General features: G+C 42.3%; 1 pseudogene; it reads left to right on the top strand.

Annotated features, from left to right (window-relative positions):
- Window positions 1–6,272: 6,272 nt before the first annotated feature.
- LOC126699187 (cytochrome P450 CYP82D47-like) lies at window positions 6,273–8,468 on the top strand (annotated as a pseudogene).
- Window positions 8,469–8,781: the final 313 nt, after the last annotated feature.

Raw genomic sequence — 8,781 nt, 5'->3', positions numbered from 1 at the left:
TAAACAGAACCCAAGTCCTGCATGGCTCCTCGGACCACATACTTGGGGGAAATTAACCACGCAGCAATTTTCAGTAGGTGTTAAACAGAACCCAAGTCCTGCATGGCTCCTCGGACCACAGACTTGGGGGAAATTAACCACACAACGATTTTCAGTAGGTGTTAAACAGAACCCTAGTCCTGCATGGCTCCTCGGACCACAGACTTGGGGGAAATTAACCGCGCAGCAACTTTCAGTAGGTGTTAAACAGAACCCAAGTCCTGCATGGCTCCTCGGACCACAGACTTGGGGGAAATTAACCACGCAGCAACTTTCAGTAGGTGTTAAACAGAACCCTAGTCCTGCATGGCTCCTCGGACCACAGACTTGAGGGAAATTAACCAAACAGCAATTTTCAGTAAGTGTTAAACAGAACCCAAGTCCTGCATGGATCCTCGGACCACAGGCTTGGGGGAAATTAACCACCCAATTCTTTCATCAAGGGTTAACCGTTTATGATTCACGAAAAGCGTTAAAGGATGCCCAAGTCCTGCGCGGATTCTTGGCCACGGACTTGGGAAAAATCAGCATTGTAATCGTTGTTGCTCAATTACAAAGTGTCGCAATCCTAACGTATTCATTCATTATTGTTTGACTTTAAGCACTAAAAGAGTAAAACCGATATCCATTCATGATGAAAACAAAATAGAGTAAAGCAGCGATATATGTAATGAAATTGTCATATAATGTTCAAAGTAATTCAGTTCAGAAATATTAGCAAGGATCAAACAAAACGAAGTACAAAAGCGGGACTGACGAATTCCTATTCTATGTCCCTAAGGGCCCTGAGTTGGGGCAGGCTGATCATCTACTGCTGGGTTCTCTGGGGCGATCTCCTGGGCCTGGGCAAGGATCTCGCTGATGCGGAGACTGTCCTCGGGTGACTGACCCTGCATAGCTTGCTCCATGCCCCCAGCCTCGGGAATGGGGGAATCTGCTGGAAGGGGCTCAGTGGAGGCGACCTCCCTAGGAGTCTCACGTATCTCCGCAGGGTAAAAGATGTTCTCAGCTTTCCTGAGATCAGAATCGGCGGGGACGGCTGCCCGATCCATGGCCAATCCCCAGGTCGAGGTGACATAATCCCTGCAGACGGTGGCAACTTCCTCGGTCAATCTCTCCTCAGTATCATGAACCCCACGTTCATACGAAGCCGCCACAGCCTTCTCGGCAACCTCCCTGGACAAGCGGGCTTCCTCCTTAGCCTTTGCAAACTCAGCCTTAAGCTCCGAAACCGCTTGTTGCTCCGCTGACAGCCTTTCCTCAGAGTGTCGGAGCTGCTTGCGCAGCTCTTCGGTTTGCTTTTCAGCATTCTTCAGGCCAGCCTCTGCACTCGCATTGGCCTTCTTCACTTCTTTTAGCTCATGATCCTTACGATCAAGATCTCGTTTGAGATCGCTCGCGGCCCTCTCAGTTGTAGCACGGGACTGAGCCTCCTTATGCGCATCCTCACGAGCTTTCTTGGCCCACTCCTCAGCAACATAAATTTGTTGGGTGACCTGCACTCAGATGGAAATGAAGACGATACTAAGATAAGACGATAAGAGGGTTCTCAACACGAAGATAAGATAGAAGATTCCACTTACCACAGCCATGTCCCTCTTCAGTGACATGAAAAGCTCTGGCTGACGAATCTTCCTGAGGCCTTCCATATCACGGGGCAGGAGAAGAGGCTGCTGCAACGCTTCAGCCATGAACGAAGCTTGCTCACGCTGGGACTCCCATAGGGTCGCATCCCAGAGGATTGGAGCGCCATCTAGCTCGATCCGAGGAGACCATGTTCGTGGTCCCCTCTGAGTGACCGCCTCATCTCGGCTCTCAGTGGACCTGGTTCTTTTTTCTCGGGGCTCTTTCGTTTCCTTGCCCTTCTTTTTAGGCCCGACTTTCTCACGGGCAACCTCTCCCTCCTCCGCCTCTTCTACAGGCCTTTTTCGCCTTAGATTAGGCATAGGCTTCAGCGCCGCACCCGACGAGGGAGGGGGAGGAGGAGCGGGGGATTTAGAGACGACCTGCCCTTTCGGGAGTTCCTTAGAGGTCTGCCCTTTGGACCTGTTGGATAGAAGACCCCTAAGGCCAGTCCTCGGCTGGAGGTCCATTCCTTCTTCTTCTTCTTCTGTGTCCTCACTGATATCAGGTTGTGCGATGACCAAACCAATACCAGGAGCCGCTGAGGCACGGTCTAAATCAGCGTCAGAGTCGGAGATCTCTACTACTCTGACCGAAGCCTCCCCTTCCTCAGTAAATTGGAACTGGTCTATCTGATCCTCTAAGGATGAATGTGAAGAGCCGGCCTCCTCCTCCGGGATAACTACTGGGGGAAAGACGCGTTGGGGAGGTAACTGAATAGGAGGCAGATCTGTATCAGCGAGGAACCCTGGTATGGATACGTCAATCCGTGCTAATCTCGGACTACCGGCCCTTATAGCTTGTCCGGCTTCTACCTGGGCTCGAGTGAGCGGAGTGTAATCCAAAATCAAAGGAGCCGACCGTAGTTGTCCGTCCTCGCTAACAAAAATCTCGGACCTCAGGAGGTAATTTAGGGCCGGGATATTGACTAGGCTCAGCTGAGGAGTTGTTAGTCTTTTGTCTGCAAAGGCCGTTAAAAGATTTATGTTAGTCCGAGGAGACATGCAACCAAACCAACAAGTTTAAAATAAAATAAAATAAAAAAAAAAAAAAAGGAAATAAGGGGGAGGAGCTTGAAACCAAAGTCCTCCCCATGGCATCTAGTCCTACGACACCCCACCTGGCTTTCCCGCCCTAGTCGGACAGTAAGGACCGTCGGACCATGGCCCGGAGACGATCAAATGGTCGTCCTTCAAGCCTTTGCTGGACTTCGAAAGGCAGGATATCAACCTCACTTCGTCATTCCTAGACTTTAGATAGTAGGTGTCGCCGAGCTTGTGGCATTCATAAAGATGAACCACATCGTGCCATGAGAGGCCGAGGTTCATCTGATCGTTCAGGGTTTCGACACACCCCAGGATCCGGAACAGATTAGCAGTGCATTGATGGGGGGCCAACCTATGACCACGTAGGTAATCCCTAGTTATTCTCCCCATTGGAATAGTCATTCCTCCTTCCACGAAGGCTATCATTGGAATTGCGACTTCTCCTGTTCTCCGTTTGAGCAAAATGTCCTCCAGATGACAGTACTCTAAACCTACCTCCGGTGGGATACGATACTTCGCCCTGAAGCCCGCCATACCGGCCGGAGAATTTACCATTTTCTCAAGCCTACCCATCCCCTCTAATCCTAAAAACAACTTGAAGGCAGTATGATTAATGAAGAATAATGGAGAAGAAGCACGCACTTACGGGTAAGAGGCACGAAGGAGTCTTCAAGAGAATGGCAGCGGAAGTAAGAACGGACTGAAGGAATAAGCTCTGAGAAGTTCTGAATACTGGAAGGCTCGTCAAAAGTGAGGGACGAACACCCTCAAAGCCTGTTATACTCGGTAGAAGTTGAACAGACGCACTCGCGTCTAAGGCACGTGAAGCGCTGCCCACCGTAGATTCTGCCTCCAACCGTTGGATTGGGCGAGTGTAAAACCTCGAAAGCTGCAGTTACTATCCCCAGAGTCAGTAACTGCCCATAGCATTAATGAGGCACGTAAAGGCATGCCTTCACCCCCTACACGTGTGAAGCAGTGGTTCACCACGAGCCGTCTAGTGGGTATCAAAATCCCGCCTTTTCTCCTCGGCCCCAGGAAAAGGCCGGCATTTTGAGGGGCTATTGTGGGGGGTAAAATCTGTCAGCTGATGTTGGGCCGTAGTTCATGTACCAAGCCCAATCACGATAAGAAGAGAAGGCATGGGCGTAGGATATCCCATCCTAACCATGATGGGTCGGGCTTGCTAAGGGGCGTCCGAGGAAGAGTACCTCCTCGGACTCGCCAAGTAAGTGTCAAATTCTCACTCCATACCTGGCGAAAGGTCACCCAATACGAAGGAGTAAAGCGTGACGTCCAGGAAAGGGGGGGGGCAACCACAACTGCCACATTAAATGCCAAGGAATTACTTTTCCAGCCGCATTAATGTGGAAGGGACAGGAACGCAGAATCACCTTGGCCAGTGCAACTCACAGAAAAGAGGAAGGATAACCTATGGGACAGGCACTCAAGTGGAGGGTCAGATGGTTGACAAGTGTAGGGTCATGATCTTAGGAAGAATGCTATATAAGAGAAGAAGATCCCCATAGAAAGGGGATCGCAAGCTGAAAGAAGGAAAGGAAGGAAGAGAAAGATAGAGAAAGATAGAGAAAGAGAAAAGAGATAGAAGTATATGAAACATCCCCAGGGACCATTACTCCAAAGGTTTGAAGGGATATCCTTACGACCAACTGGTTGCATGGCATGGTCGTAACTGCGTTTCCTCTGTCAAAGACCTAGTTCTGTAACCTACTCTCTACAAATTCATTGTTAAGGGACTTTTAGGCCAGAATCTCCTGCCTATTGGGCCTGAACCCCAAAATCGTGCCCCTATAGTTATATTCACAATATTTTCACAATAAATTCATAACAAATCCTAGCCCTCCAAGCATATATAATCCTTAACCCCTTAAACAAACAACAAAGAGCTTAAATAACATCAATAAAAATTAGCTCAAATAACAACAAAAATAACCCAAACAAAAACAAGACTAGACAACCAAACAATAAGTGAACAAAACAAAAAGATAAAAATCTTTAATCGTTCAAATTTGTAACTCGTTCACCCATTCAATAAAAATAATATATAATTTTATTTCCTTGGTGGTGACAATAGTCATGATTTCTTTGGTTTTGCAATCAAAACAATTTTGCTCTCCTTAGTGACTCAACTCTCATTTGTAGCAAATATCATATATATATATATATATATATATATATATATATATATATATATATCTCAATTTTCTCTTCTATATTATCATTTCAGAATCTCTCATTTTATTACTCTCTTCTCAGTATTCTTAGTTTTCCATTTATCTATTATAAGTCCCTTTTTTCTTTGTCTCTTTGTTAGTATAAAGAAATTGTAATGTATTTTTTTTTTTTTTTTTGGGTGATGATGATATATATAAGTTATCTCTTTATGAGATTTTGTATCACTTCAATTTCTTAGTGACCACCTTAAAAAAAATTCTAGAGTAGCCCCTAGTTGTCTTTGTTGTTACTTGGACTAAATTTTATTGTTGTTATTTATACCTCTTTTTTATTTATTTAAGGGGTTAAGGATTATGTTTGAGGGAGCAAAGTTATTTTTAGAGTAATATTATGTTTACAGTATTTTCACTATAAATCTTATGTGATGAATTGTTATTAGTGGGTTAAAAGTGGTGTCAATATTAATTGCAAATTAGAATTTGTAATTGCTTACTAGTTACTACATAAAATTTATTGTAAAAATATTATGAATGTAGTATTACTTTTTTTTTTATTGAACTCAAATTCTTGTGATTCTCAAGTTAAGGTATTTAATATTTTATTAAAATGGTTAAAATAGATTAGATTACTTTAGTTGCTTTGGTATATAATTTTTTCCCAAGTATATATATATATATATATATATATATATTGGCAAGTCAAGACCAAATAAAATATACAAGAGCCACTTCTGACTTCATCCATTCTAATTTGTTAAAAATATATTAGACATATTAGCCCAATGTAATAAGCCCAAACTCACTCCTATTTGTACCAGTAATCTAGAGTTTAGTCGTCTATATATACTCATGTTATAGGTCATTGTAATACAGGTTATTGTACTGCACTCTTATACAATAAAGATGTAACTCTTAAGGGTTTATTTCATAGATGTAGGCCGACAAAGTTAAACCACGTAACCCTCATGTTCTCGATGTTCCTATTCTATATTTTCCCTTCTGCATCCACTCTAACATATATAACATGATATAACAAATTGCATTGCTAATATATTTAACATAATTAAATGGGACGAGAACCCAGGTCAAGAAACTCAACACCATGGTACGTAGGCAGTGCAAGTCTACAACTATGACTTTCAGCAAAAAAATAAATCGTACAACTTTGACGAATACAAATCTCCTGTAGCATAACAGTTGAGAGGCAGTGCAAGTCTACAAGTTACAACTATGACTTTCAGCAAAAAAATAAATTTTACAACTTAGACAAATTCAAATATCCTGTATCATAACAGTTGAGAGGCATAGCAAGTCTACAACTGTGACTTTCAGCCACAAAAAAAAGTGTCTACAACTATGACTAGTCAAGAAATGAGTGTCAAAAGTCAGCCCGTGATTTTTTCTCACCGTTATAAAATACTACCAAGTTATGGGTGGAAAGTTCATAGTATTCTCCATTCCCTCCAGTTTGAGGACATCATGGAAATTACTTCCCATCTACTTGCAATTGCAGGGATTTTTCTATTGGCTCTATTGTACAATCAATGGAGGGTGAGAATTGGTAGTCACAAAATTAAGGGTATGTTGGCGCCAGAGCCATCAGGTGCCTTGCCAATCATAGGTCACCTTCATAAACTACGCGGCCAAAACCCAATTGCACGAACCTTTGGTGCTATGGCTGATAAAGATGGTCCCATCTTCATGATCAGACTTGGCATGAAACCTGCACTTGTGATTAGCAGTCATGAGGCAGTCAAGGAGTGCTTCACTACAAATGACAAGGCTTTTGCTGCACGTCCAATGTCTAGCCAAGGAAAGCACCTTGGCTACAACTATGCAGTATTTGGTTTTTCCAGTTATGGAAAATATTGGCACATGATGCGAAAGCTAACCAAGCTAGAACTCCTCTCTAGTCGTCGGCTTGAAACACTAAAGAATGTGCAAGTATTCGAGGTGGAAACGGTGATTAAAGATTTGTACACTCTCTGCAAGAGCAACGAGGGCAACCAAGCCAACGTGGTGATTAGTGAGTGGGTTGAGCGCCTAACCTTTAATATTATTACTAAAATGATTGCAGGAAAGAGATATTTTGATAGCTTCAATCATGGAAATGATGGAGAGGCACAACGTATTGGGAAAAATATTAAAGCCTTCATGTACGCAGCTGGTGTCCCTATCATTTCGGATCTGATTCCATTTCTAGGATGTTTTGATTTGCTGGGCCAAGTAAAATCTATGAAGCGTATTGCAAGGGAATTGGACTCTGTAGCAGGAAGTTGGGTTGAAGAACATAGTATGAGAAGGCTGAAGGGTAGTGAACCAACTGACAAGCTGGACTTCATCGATGTCATGTTATCCAAAATTGAGGATGATGCATTTGGCCATACGCGTGAAACCATTATAAAGGCAACAGCAATGGTAAGTTATAGTCATTTATTGCACTACTTAATTAATCAACCATGTTTTTATTTTGGTTTTTGATTTTAGTTGGCTCAATTGGTAAATTTTTTTACATTGTCGAATAAGAAATATAGATTGAATCTTTTCTACACCTAAAATCAATTGGGTATATATATATATATAGTGACTTTGACCCGTGTTCATTCAAATTTATCATATAATGATAGTACTTTCTTTTATTTACCTATAAAGAAACATTGCTTTCTAATAAGGGAAAAATTTTGTTACATACACCGTGTGTAATAACTAATAACCAGTGCAATTCTAATTAAGTGTGGCCTCAATTTCATATTGTAGAATCTCATCTTGGCTGGCTCTGACACTACATCTCTAAACTTGACATGGCTCGTCCATATTATTGAATAACAAGCACGCTTTGAAGCAAGCTCAGGAAGAGCTCAATCACAAGGTTGGTAGAGATAGGTGGGTGGACGACCATGATATCAAAGATCTAGTTTACCTCCAAGCCATAGTGAAGGAAACATTGCGCTTGTACCCACCAAGCCCCCTATCAGTTCCACATGAGGCCATGGAGGATTGTCATGTTTGTGGCTATTACATCCCAAAGGGTACTCGTTTGCTTGTTAATGTGTGGAAGTTGCACCGAGATCCAAGAATTTGGGAGGACCCAGAAAAGTTTCTACCAGAGAGGTTCCTCACAAGCCATGCAAGTATAGATGTTTCAGGTCAACATTTTGAGTTCATACCATTTGGGTCTGGGAGACGAGCCTGTCCGGGTTACACATTTGCATTGCAAGTATCTTACTTGGCACTAGCTCGCTTGCTTCAGGGATTTGAGTTCATGACCCCATCAAATATGCTGGTAGATATGACGGAAGGGTTGGGCATTACCTTACCTAAGGCAACTCCCCTTGAAGTTCTTCTCACTCCACGCCTTGCTTCCAAACTCTATCAATCCCAGACAGAAATATAAACCATGCTTTCCAAAAGTATCTGTTTTCAATAAGCTTGCATATGCAAGGAGCTTTATAGTTCAATAACGTCGTTTGTCTCCTTTATATGGAGAACTCAGTTCAATCTCCGTTTGATTGAATGTAATAATAATTATAAAAGAAAAATAAGCTTGCACGCTATTTTGACTTCATGCCATATAGATGGATTTGAGCCCCTAATATGGTCACATTTGACAACTGTAAGTTGAAGGATCGTGATTGGTTGGATGGCATCGTTGTTAATGGTGAGGATGGATCTATTGGTTTCAATGTTTTTTAACAAGGATTTTACTAAGAGGCACCCTAAGGAACTTTTTATGGGAAAAAGAAAAAAAAAGTAATTTTTTTTTTTTTTTTTTAGCTTTTTCAATTTTCTATAAAAAAGTTTCTTGAAATGGTTCATTAATAGATGTCCTTAATGAAAATTGTGATGGAAAATAAATCTCCCATTTAAGTAAGATCAGC

The sequence above is a fragment of the Quercus robur genome, chromosome 9 (assembly GCF_932294415.1).
Source record: "Quercus robur chromosome 9, dhQueRobu3.1, whole genome shotgun sequence".
Taxonomy (NCBI): Eukaryota; Viridiplantae; Streptophyta; class Magnoliopsida; order Fagales; family Fagaceae; genus Quercus; species Quercus robur.
Note: the sequence above shows the minus strand (reverse complement) of the source record. Positions and strands in the feature narration are given on the sequence as shown.